Raw genomic sequence first — 17,795 nt, forward strand, 5'->3', positions numbered from 1 at the left:
CTGTGTTGTATTTAGACTAACCGTTCATCTGAATCTTTAATATAACATGCTCGGAGTGCCACCATTCAAAACTGGGCTGCTTTGAGTTGAATTGTTCCTGCACTTTACAGCAAACAACTGACAAAACATGGATCTGGTTGTATTTTTTTGTCCTGTCTTAATGACTTAATGCCACATGTAAACAGCCATTCTGCATTACCAGATTCATGGCAACATATTTAAAGCATTAAAGATTATACAGAAGATATTTTTTAAAGGCATTTTGTTTTTTTATCCATAAAGTAGCGACAACAGTAAAGGTAAAAGCCCATGTGCTTCAATGGCCAATTTTCACATGCCAAGGCAATTCTAGAGGAGACATAAACACATAAACATCGCACATGGATGTATGGATGATGGCGACACTAACTGTCAGTCCAAATGACAGCAAGAAAAGAAGCGGAGGAGTGTATCCCACCCCCCGTATATATATGCACACACACCTCACACCCACTGTATATATCCTGAAGCACTCACATGTCCAACTCTCCTCAGACACAAAAATCCCTGGCAGCACTTTATTTGAAGGACACTACAGACTGGAAGTGTGTCACAATGTGTGAGACACAGTCCCCAGAGCACAGTCTGTTGCTGGATCTGGTTGCCTGTTTATTCCCTTATGGGACACACACACATGCACATACACAACCTCCATATACACATCAACCTTCTGATTTCTCGCTATCTCCTCAATCAAATTGCAAGGTGAGAAAGCATGAAGCAGTGCTTTAAGAAGTTTGAACGTTCTCTTGCTAGAGCTGCGCCCTCTCCTCTGTCCTGACTAAAGCTACCTGCAGCCATCTACTAAAGACCTCAGATGGCATTGGAAATGAGAAGATCAGGATTTAGTGCATGCCGTAATACACCAAACATGGGTGCATGCCCTAATGCAGGCTTTAATGGTGTAACTGTGCGTGTGTGTGTACATGGGTGTGTGTGTACATGTGTCTGTGTGTGATGGATGAATTAATGTGACAAGGCAGATGTAATGCAAAATCATAAATCTTAGCCCCGGGATGAGCGGAGGGAGAGCAGGAGGTGATATATTAAAGGGCACACACACACCACCGTCATGATGCTGATAATAAAAACAAGACCCCCACTGCAATAGCCAGCTAATAGACATGACTCTATATCTGGCCCTGAGGGTTATGACACACACATATGAACACACATGCATGTGGCAGCACAGACACACAAACACACACACAGAACGCAAACTCTATCCCCTTTACCAGTAATTTATTATGCCGCTTTCAGCTCAACAGCTTAAGTGTTAGATATGGCGGTAATGCTGTTAAAATCTTAATACGGTTACACAAGCTCGCTGTTGTACAACATGCTAATTCTTTACTTACTGTGTAGAGCGCATTGGATGGGGCTCTGGAAAAAACATGACAGCGTTTCTGCTGCGAATGCCACAGCGAGTCACGGTAGCAAAAACACACATGGAGCTTGTTAGCGTTAGTGCAAGCCTCAGAAGCCACAACGACCAGCTGATCAGAAATCAAATTTTCTCAACAGATTGCTCAGCAAACTCTGACAGCTTCCCTATCAAATCAGATGGTCTTTTACTGTAAGTGCTTTAATAATTCATTGTTTGGTTTTTTAATTGTGCTCCTACAGACCTCACTGTTGGTTCAAATCATAACTGCTATTATGGAACTATCCGAAAAGCTGAAAATATGTTTTGAATATATGTCTTTAAAGGTAGCTTCATTGTCATTATGTCTATGGATTCCTTTGGATTTTGGTAAACACATTATAAAGCTTTAATGACTCTGCCTTAAATTTCAGTGAAGGATCATCACACTTGCACACATGCAATATTCTAAGCTGGTTTCCCAACAGTACACACATATTTTCCCATGAGTTAAATCAAGAATTAATGCAGCTCCTCAAAATGAATCTGCAATCCTGAGAACACTTGATATGCAGATCTACACTTGACAGTGCTTGCATCCTTGTAACTGAGACATACTTGTTCTCAAGATTTTCTTCCTTGTATGAGGATACTTGAGTCTTAACTATTTCTCTATATGTGCTGCATTTGCTGAGCTCAGTGAAATGAGAAGGACTGCACAGGCATTGCAGCATGTTTGGCTGCCTCGCAATTTGTTTTGCAGTGTAGAAATGTTACATTGTATTTCAATTTCACTGCTGTTTTTTCCTGCATGCTTTTTTAAGTGTACGACGATGCTTACAGTATACCTTGTAAGCATTCAAGGAAGTTGCAACCTGCTGGCAACTGCACGTAGGCTACAGCAGGTACATGCACAACTGCAGTAGCGCTGTGCCTGCTAACTCAGGACTTGATGAGACTGCACTTGAATCCCTTGTTGGCCCCTCTTACATGCAAAAGCCCTTTTTCTTTTCATACAATAGATACCCCTCAATAAAATCACAGACCCTGGTACCTCAAAATACAGCATGTGTGCTGGATTTGGCAAATCAACATATCAGGCTTGCTATACTGGCTTCAGTGGGAACAACAAAAAAGCTGTTGTCGCAGCCCATTTCACACGGTTCCTTTCCCTTGTAATATTGGCTTCCAAAAGGAATGACAACATAGCTGCTATTACACATTGGATAGGGTATCATATTCACATTGGCTCTTATACAGTGCACTACGCCATATCCAGCTTGGATGATCGATTGCATCCTTGCTATGCCAAATGGCAGCTTCTCGCTGATATCACTGCCCTGCCTGCCTTCGGCTTCCATGCGTGGTTATATGGATGGGAGGGGAGCTTTCAGAAAAGAGCTGTACGGACAAATGTACAGTAATTGTGCAGCTTTTTTATGATATAATAAACACTGATAAAAGTGGACATTTGAAGGCATGTCTACACACACATAAACACAGATATTGTCACTGTGACCTTAACATGATATCAGAGCATCAGAAATATCCGGCTGAAATAGATGGCCCAGGGTGCATCTAAAATATATCTTGAGTGACCAGTTAGGACCAGATTCTGCTGCCCTGCTCACATTTATATCTTCTTCTGTGACGAGAACATCTTTATTACTTTTTAAACCCCCCCCCCCATCAGCACCAAAAACCAAAAGAAGCAGCAATGAGGGGGAGAAATAAGATGGAAACTTGCCTCTGGTAAAGAGTTTCCTTTCTGTGTTTGGGAGCTTTGTCTTGCCGTGCAAACACACAAAGTTGAGGCTGCTCTTTACATGTGGTCCCACACATCCCCAACCGCTTCAGAAGGAGGCCTGACTGATCAGATCACATCTGACATGTTCTCACAGCATTTGTGTTTGTATTTCGAGTTGTCTTTATCCGATTACGGCAAAATACTTAGAACACAGCGACACATACAGACAAGTGTCAAACAAAAAAAACCTGAATACATTTTATGGAAATATGTAACAAATGCTAATGCTTCCATACAGGGCAGAAGAGCTCACTGAAGTGTTTGAAAATGCTGGGAATCATTTGCTACGGCAACACCTAGGGGACCAAAACACCAAACACCTTTTGAAAAAATGGTGCTCTTCTTCAGAGCTCAAAAACTGAAGCTGTTCTAGTGGCAGAAGACAAACAGAAGCAGGCAGGTTGAAAACAAAAGCAAAAACAAGTCAAAAATCCAAAATGGCGACCAGTAAAATGGCAGACAGACTTAAACTAAGGACAGAAAACTACGGGGAACAATTTAGGAACACAAGAAACACTGGAGGACCAGGTAACAGGCTAGGGAGCACAGGAGTGACATGAGGATGAAAAAAGATGAACCAAGAAAGAGTGAGGGAACAACACAGACTTAAATACAAACTACACTACAAAAATAAACTACACTAACGAGGGGATGAGGTGCAGGTGGAGAGACACTTGGAACAGAGCAGTGCTAATGAGGATGATGTGAAACATAGTGTGTGGGGGGGAATCAGACTAGGGAGGAGCACAGGAACACAGGAGGGAAACGGAACACTGGGAACACAGGTGAGCAGGAAGGAGAAGGAACAACAAGACACAAGAGGATATAACTACAAAACAGGAAATTAACAAACCAAAAAACCCAAACCATGACACCATGCACCGTACTAACACCTAACATTGTCAACCATCTGTGTACACATGGTTGTTCCAAGCAAAATACAAAAAACAGGCATAATATCACTCACTTTGAGAGAGTACCACAGTATTGGTGCCACTGTACCACAAAAAACTATTACAATACATGCATATACTATATATTTACAATATGTCCATATTTATTCATTTTCCAACAACTAATAGACACAGAGAAAACACAAACATACTATTCACATGCAATCACACACAGACAAACGCACACGCAAACACACACACCTCACACCTGTTCATGGATGTGTTAAGAGGCAGAAACACTTGGTGGGATGGGAGGCAGTTAGTGTGCCTGTGTTTGTTTAGTGTGAGTGTGTGCGAGGAGGGGGGGTGACTGCTTTAGGGAATCACACACCCAGTTCCACTCACCAGGGGACCTCTGTCAGCCTGTGATTTTGCCCTGTACACCTCCCATCTCTCCTCCCTCCTCTGCTGCTCACTGCTGAAATAGGTCAACCACATATAATGCAGGGGCAATGAGGAGCAAGTATGTGCCCCCGCCCTGTCCCTCAGCACTCCCCATCCCGTTACCTCTACCGTCCAGCAAGAGAAAGCAAGCAATGGCCCCCCATGGACACACACAGGCTGGCAGCGGACAGACAGGCACAGCCAGCCACAACATCCCGACCTTCCAGCCACAACAGCCATTTACAAAGCCACGCTTGAACAGAGCGGATTCCAGCGTCTCGTATGGAATGTGTGCACGCTCACAAGACAAATTCTCACCAACGGCTTAGAATGCTCATCGCTGAAAAATTAAATGAGGAGGGGAAATTGGAAAAATTTAATAATGGATATTGTGTGTATTGTGTGGAACTGTTTGCAATCATGAAGTGGTTCATCACTGTCACTCTCCGAGGGAGGATGAGATGGAGGTTGAGCCTGAACGATATCAGTCGGCTCATCATATTGGCCGATATTGACCTATCAGAGTTATATCAGTTATATCAGCACCAGTGTGTATGTTGTCTGTATGTTGTGCGATGATAGGAAACTTTTCTTTTTTTTTAGATTACATAATGCAGAAAAAAATGCTTGGGGTAATTTATAATTATTATGAACGTACTCTGTTCCTTCTATTGATATAAACCTTCATTCTAAGTAACAAAAACACAATTCTTGGTTTCAGATAATTATATACTGATGAAAACATTAGGTTCAATTTCTTCCAATAGTTCCCTCAAAGTGCCCCTAAATCTTACAAACTGCTCCTTTAATGTTTGAGTGCACTTTTGGTCAATAAAGTTTAATGTTAAACTGTGAAATATCATGCCAGCCTCCATTACATATATCTGTAACACCCCTGGTGTCATCAGCAATGTATTCCAACTTATACTTGCAGACTTCAGTCCAAATTCACAGGCAAGGAGTGTCTAACAAAATAAACTACTGAGTTGCATTATGGGAAATGGAGGTTCCAGTGTTTCTTGAGCAAAGTCAGAAAATCTCGGCCTCTGCTGTTTTCATCCTGACCCTTTTTCTGTCTTTTCCATGTCCCCTGATTTTGTGGTCGTACAATACTAAACTAAATCACTCAAGGATTTCTTTTAACCTAAGCATTAATGTGATTTTAAACACATACTGTATACGGCATTATCAAACCACAAAGACACGATGCCAGATAGAGAGTCTTGCATCTTGACAATGCATGCCAAAGAATATCTCCCAGAAAGACAAGCGATTACATGTCTCTTCCATTGTTTCGTCATTTCAGTGCACTCTTAAGGAGAACCTCCTTGTGTGTTGATGGTGTTATTCTTCCCAGGGGGACTCACCTTTATTCTGCTTCACCATCAAACCTGCTCTCAAGTCTACCCTCAAAAGGAATTGTTCATCCGAAGCGGTGTAGTTTTGCTACATTTACATGAAGATTCCTCCAAGGATAAACCAAAGCAGCAAAACAACAGAAATAAAAGGTTTGAGGTTGAGTACTGGAGTGGAGGGACCATCTGTCATCACTGATTTAGCTCTCTTCCATAGCATGGAAATGAAGTAGTTCTATTAAAACCCCACGTAAACATCTTTATTTAAAAAACACTCTCGTTTAGAATAAAGTCAATAAGTAGGTTTCTGCAGTCCATGTAAATGTACAGTAGATATTGATTCAAAGGGTAAATCAGAAATGCTGTTATCTCCTACTCATGTCAAATGCTAAAACATGCACATGCAAAAGTTGGCTCCATACAAATGAATGTGCAAAAACATCAACTTTACAGTTCTTCCTCATACTTTTCTATCCGCCCTCTCTTCAACTTATCTTACTTCTATCCTTCGCATCCTCCTGCATTCTCAACTCATGTTGTCTTTCCTCTGCAGTCTCCACTGCCTGTGACCTTTTCTCCAGTGGAACAGGATACTGCCCATCTCCATCTTCCTCATGCATTAATGATCTGTGGTAAGCTGAGGGCATCTGTCTGACTCCCAGCCTGTCCGCTGCTCACCCACTTCCAAGGACGGAGCTGCAGCCGGAGCCGAGCTCAGCCACATTCCCTGTCACCCACAGGGAAATGCAGATAAATAGCCAGAGATAGCGATAGCTCCACAGTCTAAAAAGTGGAGGCTGCCCCTTCTCATCTCCGCCGCATTCATCTCGTTGACACTCCCCGGTGGCAGATATCTAAAATACTAGAGCAAAGAGATGACAGCAGGCAACAGACGTAAAGAAACTCAGCCAATTATCCTGGTTTCATACTGAACCTCACTGCAGATACATGCAGCTGAAATGAGATTCCTCCATGGCGTAGCAATGCAGATTGTTCTCTTTCATACCTTCTATTTGTAATCATTTAAAATATACTACAGTAATTAGAGCTAAAATGCATCCATCCACCTTTTTTTCAAGCACTGATGTCCTGTTCCCAGCATATCTATGCAGCTCTTCCTGAAAGATCCCCAAAGTGCTCTTTTGGCAAAAGCTCAGTCTTGTCAAGTTCGGGGAGGCAAAAAAAAATGAGTTAAAGTGATCTTGTAAATCCTGCTGCAGCTCATTCAGCTGGCTGTACATTTGGAAATGGTACCAGTGATTAGTTCTCAAGTTCTTCTTAATGCAATTTCATTGGTTACACAAGCTCACTGTGTTTCCAGCATTTTACAAGCCAGATCTGTTCTCAGGACCTCCGTAAGCCTGACAAGACAGAGCTCATTTGCAACATCTTGGCTGCTGCAGTCACCGCCCAAAGCTCACGACCATTTGTTTCTCTTCACCACTACAGTCTGATATGGTAGCCACACTGTTGCTGCCAGTGCACCAATCTCACAATTTTTCTCCCTCTCACGAATCAATAAGATTTCAAGATTCCTACTTCAGGCACTAACACAGGGGTTAAAGTGCAGTTAAAAGTGCTGCTTTCAACAGATGATATTCTTGTTATCCCTCTACAGTGTGAAGTTGAGCTCTCACTTATTGTATCTTCTTCTGTGCCACTTTTAAATCGTCTGCATTAAAGGCACTTGCTCTACAGTAACATAATGAACACTGGAGTGCTTCTACTCTCCCAAATAATCATCTACAAGGCCCTCAGGTGGACATTTTGAAACTCTCCTTTTCAACTTCTCGGTTTTAATCCAAGGCCTCTTATAAGTGAAGTCATAGACGGAGCAAACTTTACAGCAACCGCTTCTTGGAGGAGACCCACTATTTTTTTGTATATACAGGGCTGCAGCAAAAGATAGTAAGATAAAACTGATGTTTTTTGAATCAGTCACTCGTGAGGATATTTACTATTATCCTGATTCTTGATTATTCACCACAGTCTTCTTATTTTGAGTGTTTTTATCGCAATTCTTATATACCCTCCCATCACTTGGTTTCACAGACATTTGAAACACTCAAAAGTCGAAGTAGTACTCAAGTAGTACTACTTAACGTATACTTGATGCAATAAAAAAATGAAGGTATTACAAAGCAAGCAACTCATTCCAGTTACTTCTAAGCTTGTTGCAAATGTTTTTTTTTTAGAGCTATGCATTATGACAGCTTTCTGTAACTAAAACATTTCTTATTTCATCTAATGCCCTATTGTTCATTTCTTGTCACAAATCACACTCTTCACAGTAACATTTTTTGTCATTTGGATGATGCGTCACGTTCCTCAGCAGCAGACGGCAGAAAATTTGCATGAAGGCAACTCTAACAAACATGGAGGACAGTGAGCTTCACACAGAACAGATTAATCCGGAACAGGAGAAGGACTCCAGCCAAGAAAACACAAGCAGCTCGTATGCATGGACGTGGTTTGGTTCTGACACTGTACCGCACTTTGCAACTTATGCTGCAGACCGTTTCTCGAACACCACTAACCTGCTTTAGGCACGAATCATGTCAAACAGTATGGAGAGAGTCTAGGCACGAGAGCCACAAAAATACACTGAAGTGCTCAAAACAAAGCCCAGACTCAAGAAGCTTTTTCCCACAGCAGTCCATCTGATAAAGAATCATGGAAGATGGAAGGAGATAATGGCTGCAGTCAAGTCACATCTGCAAAGACATGGCCCCTTCGTGAGCTGGTGCTAACACTTAGCCCAAGGTACACAATGCCACTACAGTACAACTACACTCAAGTTGAGTTACCAAGTTTATAAACTATTTATTCATTGTACTCACAGAAAATGTGCAATTTGTGATATGTAGTGTTGTCTGCATGAACAGCACAATCAGAAAGTAGAAAGATGTTTGCAAATACAAACTAGAGTTCAGAACAGAAGGAATACCAGACCTGAGGCTTAAAGTTCAGTGATATTTCCCTTCATGACACCAGTGGTGAGCCGCTTGGCCTAACAGAGGAATATTGTAATCAGCTTCTTTGGTGTATGTATCTCACCCTGTCACCTGCTGGACTCATTCCCCAAAACCCTAAGATGCATTCTGACAGCTGCAGAAATCCTCATCTGGGGAGGAGGGATGAAAAGATTTCTCATGTGCACCTCCCCGCCGTTCCATACCCAAATATTTGACTTTGCCTGTGATCCATAGCCCTTGAAGGCTTCTGTTGGGCTTTTCCACGCGACTGATCTCTGTTCTCAAAGCAGGTGTTTAAAACACAACTGACAAAGAAGCCTCACTAGTAAACCAGAGCAAGAAAAAGACAGAGGGAGCAATGAGAGAAAAGGAAAAAAAGAATTAAAAATGGTTGTAATTTAGCAAACATGACCAGCATGCTGTATGTTGGGCATTTTATAGCTTTAATTCAAATCAGACCGAGGCTCAAAGGTTAAATTAGACATGACAACCACATCAGATAGCGGCGCGTCTAGCTGCCATGCTGATGCAACTCCCCGGGGTTCCTGTCTATAGCGAGCCCTTGATGTCACTGTTACACACTCCTACACACACTCCTACACAAAATGGCCTTCGGTCATGAAATAATACACATGCAAACACACATGCAAACACACATGCATACCGCACATGCATGCCCGCCCAGGAGCATGCATTCAATGGCTCACACTAATGCAGACGCAAATACACTAAGAGACTTCACAGGGAAATCAGGCTGACAGATCAAAGAGTACACACACAGGGATGAACCTTTCAGAACGTTTGAAAATCGACCAAAGGATGTTTTTCTAAAAACCAATTATCCCTGCGGTAGTGTTAAGGAATGACCACTGCTGTTTCCAGTTCATATCAGGATTCCACAGATCATAGTGGGGATTTTTTCCAGGCTCGTAGGAGCTGCGCATAGTGCACTTGACATTGAAAGCAGCTTTACCAAAGAAAGACAAAAATACATTTCTATTGTTTTCAGCTGTCAGAAGCTGTAAGTAATTACATGACAACCCGTTGTGCAAGGTGTGAGCTGCAATTTACAGGCCTGCGCTCAGTCATTTTTAGTTTGATGACCATGTGTTTTTGCATTTATCTAATCGGTTTTGAAATGGGTTCATGAATCAAGGGTGTGTCGTTTCTCTCATCCCATTAGAGAGCATGTAATCCTTGAACCGAATTTAAAACATGAAAGGTTTTCGCTCGACAGCTACGAAGAAGAGCCGCCGCAGTGACATGTACTGTCGGATCATATTAGTCAGTAATCACAAAAATGCACAGTCTGACTACAAAGTGAAATTACTGCAGACAGACATATATAATTCTGGATATGACCTAAAATCCGCTTCAAGATCACATTTACATCAAATATTATAGATATAACAATAATTCCAATAAATAATGTGTGTTGGTAGACGAGTATGGTCATCACTTTGGTCACCAATCGCATTGTGGAGTTTGGCATTAAGGCCATTGCCATCTTGGTTGGCCAATATTTGGGCATGAGGGTGGAGCTGGGGAGGGTATCCTGTCTGAGAACCCAAGGTCATGCCATGGCGGTGCCATATGAATCCCATGAGAGCCACGCCCTAAAGCATACCCTGCTTTATCATCCATTTTACTCTAAATTGGACCGTAATTTACAAAATGAACGTCATGCTGTATGGAAGAAGACTTGAAACTGGTGATTGAGACGATGAACTCATTAGGAAAATGTTTGCTGAGGTAATAAATCAAGATAAGAGCAGGGTCATTTTCTCATAAGCTTACATACAATCAGACAGAATTTTTTTTTGCAACCAGTGGAGTTGCTCCCTGCTGACTATTAGAATTAGAGGAATGTAGGTTCAAGGTAATTCCACATTGGCTTCATGGTCCCCAGAGGATAAATCCCAATGACTTTAGACGTCCCCTGACTTGATGTGATTAATCGACTTTTCGACTACTTTATGGAATTAGTCACCAACTACTAAATGGCAGTAGTCATGAATGCCCTACAGTTTGACCATTCAAAGATACTGGGCTGTTGTCTGATTGTTTGTGTTTACAGTTGATAGACATACTGTATATAAAAAAATAGCTATTTTCAGTATATATAGGTCAGTATGAGATCAATAATGCAACAATTCAATACATATATGTGCAATATAGTCAATATACAGTGTGTATATACTGCACCCACATATCAATTGTTACACACAGACATCTCAAAATTCAATATACTCTCATCTCCACATGACACATGTGGGCTAACACTCAGTACAGTGAGTGACAGTCAGGCCCAGGAGATACACACCAGGGGGCAAACACAGTGCCTAAATAGAGAGGATGAAAACATGGCTGGTAAGAGAGACGAAGGTGACAGAGAGAAAGAGAGTGGTCGCTACAGCAGGGGAGATGGCGTGATATGGGGGAGATGGGGCAGGTGGTGGGGGGGGACTTCTCCACAGGCTAGTAGTTCAGCTCACATCACCTTGCCAAACTGTCACTGCCCCCTACGCTACCAACCCCCCTCCAAACCAACCCCCCGCCCCCCCCCTTTCCAGCCCTGCCTCCCTCCGTTCTCGACAGAATGATTAATGGTGTATCTGGTCATGCGAGCACCACCGTCCCTGACTACAATAAACATTATCATAACTTTTTGGCTATAATAACTGAGACTATGAAGAGCCCAGTGTCCTCCATGAAACACAGAGAACAAATGTTCTTACCAGAGGCATTGTATTTTGTCTATTTGTCTGCCATTGTTTTAATAAAGAATGTGCGCCCGGATTAATGACACGCTTCTGGAGGGGAAGACTGATGAAATCAGCATCACGTCACATCATATCTGCTACACACAGGAATAATTTAAAACTATTAAAATCCAAAAATGAGCTTCCATGTACTGACAGGGGGACTGCAGCTCGGCAGTGGGAGAGCCTCTCCCAGCGCCTGGGTCGTATTTTCCTAATGTCTTTTTAATATAGTCATGTCACATTCCTGCTGTTCTTCTAAACATCCTTGCCTATCATGTGCTGTGCAGTGTGTCAACAGTGCCATATTAAAGGCAATATACCATGAGAGTGGTCTACAAGTTTCATATCAGCCCTGCATCCCCACAGGATCCATTACTGTTTATGGGACTGTACATTAGCCTCTGTCTGCTGCCATTATCTCCTACACACTGCTGGGGACACATGCAGGATATTGCACTCCATGCACAAAGAGAGCTTCTCACACTATGCAGACAAAAATGGACACCCATGTTCACAGATATGGAAAGATGTCGAGGGATGCATGACACACATACATTGAAATCTCTGTCGCATACGGCAGAGGGTTCTTTCATGATTCGGAGCACAGAGGTGGTGTGAAGTGTGTTGAGCTCCAATGTGTTGTGCAATTACATTGCAGTCTTTTCCAGACAGCGTGCTGAGAACGCCTCATTTTAAGCCTGATTTGTACTTCTCTATTGAGGTGTCATTAGCACTGTAGATGGAAAAAGCGGCTGTGTAGCTTTCATCCCTTTATTGCCAAAATTTCAACTAAAACTAAATTGAAGTGTTAATTTTCTTGAGAAAAGCTCAAAGTAATAACATTTACATTCCTCACTTTCTGAGACAGAGTGGTAACAATAACTGAGAAGAGGAAGTTCGCACTTGAAATTACTTTTTTTTTTTTGAGGAGCAAAAGTGAATTTAGCTAGAAACCATGAAAGGGAAGAATTATGACCTCTTCCATATTTTGAGGGAATATAATGAAGACCGGGCAGACCAATTAAAACTTCTTGTAGCATGCAAAGGCAAATTTAATGTCAGCAGGCATCACAGACGCCTATTGTGGAGGTAGGCATTTACAGAAAAGTGTAAATCACCTTCATAATAGGTTAACAAGAGGATAATGAAGCAAGAACGGAGGGTTGGTGTAACAAAGCGTAAGTGAAAGAGAGGGAAGGTGGAGGGAGAGAGGGAAAGACACACAGGCAAACAAATCCACATAAACCCTGTATGTTTTGTCTTTTACTGTTACATTTGTAAGGGGAGAAACTTAAAAAGCAAACAAGCACTCACTGAAGCACACAGGAACTGAGGAATAAAATGGTGAGTTTGCTTTTTTCAGGAATAGACAGAAGCATTAAAAATCCACTGGGGAATTACCCGAGAAGAGAACATGCATCTCATATTATGTTAATAATGCGACTCCGCCCAAACACCCGATGCAATAATGCTTCTGGGGAGACGTATGCGACAAATAGCGTTGATTGTGTTAACTGGGATGATATGAGGCCTGATATTTTCTATTTGAGACCACACAGTCGACTATGTATCTACGCTGCAGTGGTGACAGAGGAGTTTGTGTCCTCCTACGGTCAAGCTGTGTCACTCACTAACATAACCTCGAGACCCTTTGCAGTTCAGGTGCCATCCAGGACTCGCTGCCAGACTGTGGTTTGCCAAAGGCAACGGCACTGAGAGGGAAATAATCAGTATGATAGACTGGACAGGAGTCTAAAGTCAGAGGAGAGTAGCAACTACCAACAACACAGGACACAACACAAGTTTATTCACTCATTTACTCTACAATGGAGATATGAAAGCAAATAGAAATGGTGCCAGGCTGCCAGTCCGACTGGTGCCAGGCTGCCAGCCCAAGTGGATCCCCAGTCAGCCTTCATTTACCCAGGAGATGGCTTATTCTATAGCCATTAGATTGTGCAATCAACAGCGATACTTTAAAGGGAAAAAAAACGTACTTCAGTAAACTTACTCTGTTACATGCCACCCCTGACGACAGTACAACATTTTTATTTCTAAATAGAAAAGTAAGCACCACGATTTGAACATCTACACCGCACTGAAAAGACCCAGTAGGTGTTCACAGACCATCCTGGTGTAGCCTGAGGCATCTATCACACTGAGTTCTGAGGTCATGGCCTTCAGAGAAGTCTTCAGGCATCACCACAGAGGGTCAGGTAAGGTCAGGTCAGGATACATGCCTCCTCCCTTCATCCTTCAACAACAGCTCTATCCTCATTTCAATCACATCTCACAACGCACCTCTCTCGCTTCCTCTCCTGTCAGTTCTTCGCAGGCTGGTCAGGCTATAGGCCAGATGTTCTCTAACACGCCCACGTCAGTTATTCTTAATGCTTCCTCCTGCGAACACGATCTATTCCCCATCTCCTCCTATTGAAAACTTGGCAGATCTCAAGCTGTGAGAGAGGCACGCTCAAGATGCAGCGCGTACGGCAAATCAAAAACATCAACAACAACTTTATTTTCCTCCCCAGCTCACGCAGATGATGTACTCGGCAACTTATAATTGCGCTACTGATTAGGCTCGTCCCACTGCATATCTCCGCCACTTCACAAAGCTCATCAGGCACATCTGTTCCCAACAGCACCAAACAAGAGGCACATTAACAAACAAACAGATAACAATTAGTCACGTTTGAAGTCCTCTGTTCTATTAGAGAGAAAGCTGGGACTGGTGGCTCCAAGGAAGCACAGACGCCATGTTACAGTAGGGGGCTCGGTGGAAAGAAACTTTCAGCATTTTGCATCATGGTGACAATGCATTTTACATCATAGGCCTGTAAAAAAGTCAAGTACAAAGGTACAAGTAAAATTAGACTGCTGACGTCCTGTAGAGTCATTCTCAGTGCTGCTGTTGTAATCTCGAGTTTAAATTTATATCAATCCAACTTCTTCTTCTTCTTCGCCGTCTGCTGGAGACAAAGGCGCAAGAATGTGAATCGCTGCCGAGCTGTCAGTCACGCTGCATTAAGAGACGACTCAGGACACGGCTGAGAGTCAGAGGTTAAAGCCATTACGAGCTGGGTGGCTCCGCTCTCTGACCTCCGACCCTCGCTTCACAACACTCTGTCTGTCTTTTCTCCGCAACACTTCCAAGTTAAAACTGACCCGGTTTGGCAGCAGGTGTTATAAAGTCTACAGCTCTTATGCTTAAAACGCAGCACAAAGCAGAATCTCCACAATTTCTCCACAATTTTTTTACTTTAACAATCCCTTTAATCTTTTCTTTTAATAATTCACTTGTTTTGCTAGTGTTTTGCCCGTATTCCCCCTGCTGCCTTCCTCTAGCTATCCTAAAATCCATTGTCTTACCTCCTCTCTCCCTTTTCCATCTTCCAAATATTTCACAGTTGCTGTCCTTTTATTTTTGATGAGAGAGGGGAACAGGAGGTCTACCCCAGTGCACTCCCAGCCTTATGTTTTAATATTTAATGGAGATGTGCAGTTATACCGACAAAAAACACACACACACACACACACATGCACGCACACACGAGCACTGTGTGTTGCTGGTGAGAGCAGGTGTCGTTGGCGAATGCTAATTGAACTAGTCCATGGGTCAGTGAGCCTTCCTGTTTTCCCTGTGCAGAAGTGTACAGATACATTCTGGCAGAGCAGATACCGTCATTGCTGCAGGGCACTTCTGACTCCAACTGTACGACAACTGAGCTACTCTTAGGCTTTACTATAAACTGGAGAGAAACCCCTGAGCCCTGCGACGAGGGGAATTTGGGAGGGGATGAGTGGCAACTTGTTATTTTCTTTCGGCTAACCGGTGGGCTACAGATAAGGACGTGCTGGTGAGCAGACATCTATATATCACCAGAGCTTCCATTATGTCTCATTCACGCTCAATTCTCCTTCCATTCCTCCTCCAAACACATGCATCCGCATTTTCCCCTGAACAGACCCATCACAAGAACATTGTCCCTGACATGGACATCATGGTATATAAATGAGAAAGTGTAAGTGATGCAGAGTGACACATGCCAGGCAGGGACAGCTTCTCGTAGGCCGACATCTCATTAAGTTAGCAGCCAGCCAGTGCTCATTAGTCTGGCTCTCCAGTTATGTAAGTACAACCACCAAAGCGATGGTTTTTGCTGCACACATGTATAATTTATGCTGGTGAACTCTGTGAATTTCTCCATAAGAGTCGAATTATACAGAAGAGGAATGATGTAGAAAGATTACATATTCAAGATTATGCTTACCTTTACGCAGTGGAGTCACCAGATGCAGGAAAATGTGAGGGGGAGAGAAGAAGAGAGAGGGAGAAACATAAATTAGCACAAGTGGAAGTGTTCAAATTGCATAGAAGTAGACTGCGACATTCAAACATTGTGGTACATATTATCCCTTTTTTCGACAAACACATTAGGCGCTTTGAATACACTGGTTGCACTTGTTTACATGGTGCTAGAATTACATCTTGGTGGAAAAACTGACACTTGGAGACCTATCATGTTTTTTTGTTGTTTTCTTTTCCTTCAGTGCGTTATGTTGATTTTTTTTTGAGCATTTCAGCATGTAAACCTATTCTAGTAGCAACCCACAATGAAATTATGAACCTGAAAATGAGCTTAATATGTCTCCTTTAATATAATAATAACCAGTCAGAACATGAACACGGCAGAACATTTGATGAAAGACAAAAAAAAAAAAAAAAAGTGCCCCTAAAAGTCATACCCCTGCCCCCTGTGCAGCCACACATGGCTCTGTTTCAGAGATGGAGGAATTCAGGAGGAACACATGTTTCCGGGTGCACCGTCAAGTATGTCGAACACAGTGGAGTTTACAGAGTCGGGGGAACCGGCTTTAATTAGGGTTAAGCAGACCTGGTTCTATTTGTTTTCATTTGCGTGATTTATCCCCTTTCATTTGGCAGCTGGCTAACATGTCCCAGACCATCAGACCAACTCCGCCTGAGGTAAAAGGATATGGCTGGCCTTTGCTTGAAAGCGGGAGAAAAAAGGAAGAGAAGCGGTCTTGTGGAGTTTATTGGGCCGCTGTTGAGGCCACCTGTCGTGTGGATATACTCGCAGGGTACGTGAATACCAACGGAGGTGGTCAGCTGCAATATTGCATGTGACCCAGCATATTCTCCTTTGGGTAAACACATTTCCTTGCATTGAAGGCCTCAGGGGGAAAGAAAAGATGAGAAGGATGAGGGTGGGATGGCGTCTAAAGACCAAAGATGGGTTATTAGATATTTGGACAAGCACTCTGGACTGCATAAAGCTCTATGTGTCTCGGGGGGGATCTGCTGATGGGTTTGAGGCTTTAGTCTGTCTTTGTATTACAAACAGTCGAGGAACACCGAGCGAGCATCTGTGAGCATCTGTGAGCTGTTCTATGGCGAAGAAGAAATCAATCAAAAGCTAACATCTGCCTCTGCAAATACATTCTTTACTGCAGTAGAATCTACAAACCATAAACTCCAATATGGAAGAGGAAATGATCCGAAAAGTATGATCTAGATGCCTGTCATTGTTCACTCGCAACGACCGCTCTTACACACTTCTCTCCCTCTGTTCTCATTTTTCCCCATTCAACTCTCACTCATATTGCAGCGAACGGGACTCATAAGATTACAGCTAATGTGTGTACATCTTACTGTTGTGATCAGATTACCCATCGCCACTGAGGCTGATCCATTTGATGTAGAGACACGAGGGCTGAATTCAGCTGTGACGTATCACTGCCAGCTCATCGTGGAAAGCGTCTTCCCAAAAAATAAACAAAACATGCCTCGGGCTTATACAAATTAGACACAGATATAAAGGCGCACCAGGGGAGTCACATACTTTTATTCATTTTAACTTTTGTGTCAATCGTGCAAACTGGCAAACCACAAAATGTTCAGTATGTCCCATCTCCAGCTGCAGCGTTAAAGCAGAACAAAGGGCTTGGAAAAAAAAAAAACACATCACTGTTCAGTTTTTGACAAATGGTTATAGTTAGGCTTTTTTTCTTTTTGTCTAATGACCAAGCCTGCCTTCAGTCAAAGCCTCCCTGTGAGCAGCTGATCAAGCCCAGGTAGTAGATTTACAGTCTGGTCAGCCTGCAGGCAGCTGAAGGGTCTGGGAACATC

General features: G+C 42.7%; 1 protein-coding gene across 2 annotated transcripts in view; it reads right to left on the bottom strand.

The window, feature by feature from the left end:
- Positions 1–17,795, bottom strand: part of unc5cb (unc-5 netrin receptor Cb) — a 123,587-nt gene that overhangs the window by 63,905 nt on the left and 41,887 nt on the right. The window lies entirely within an intron of this gene.

Source organism: Pagrus major, chromosome 12 (assembly GCF_040436345.1).
Source record: "Pagrus major chromosome 12, Pma_NU_1.0".
In the NCBI taxonomy this organism is placed as follows: Eukaryota; Metazoa; Chordata; class Actinopteri; order Spariformes; family Sparidae; genus Pagrus; species Pagrus major.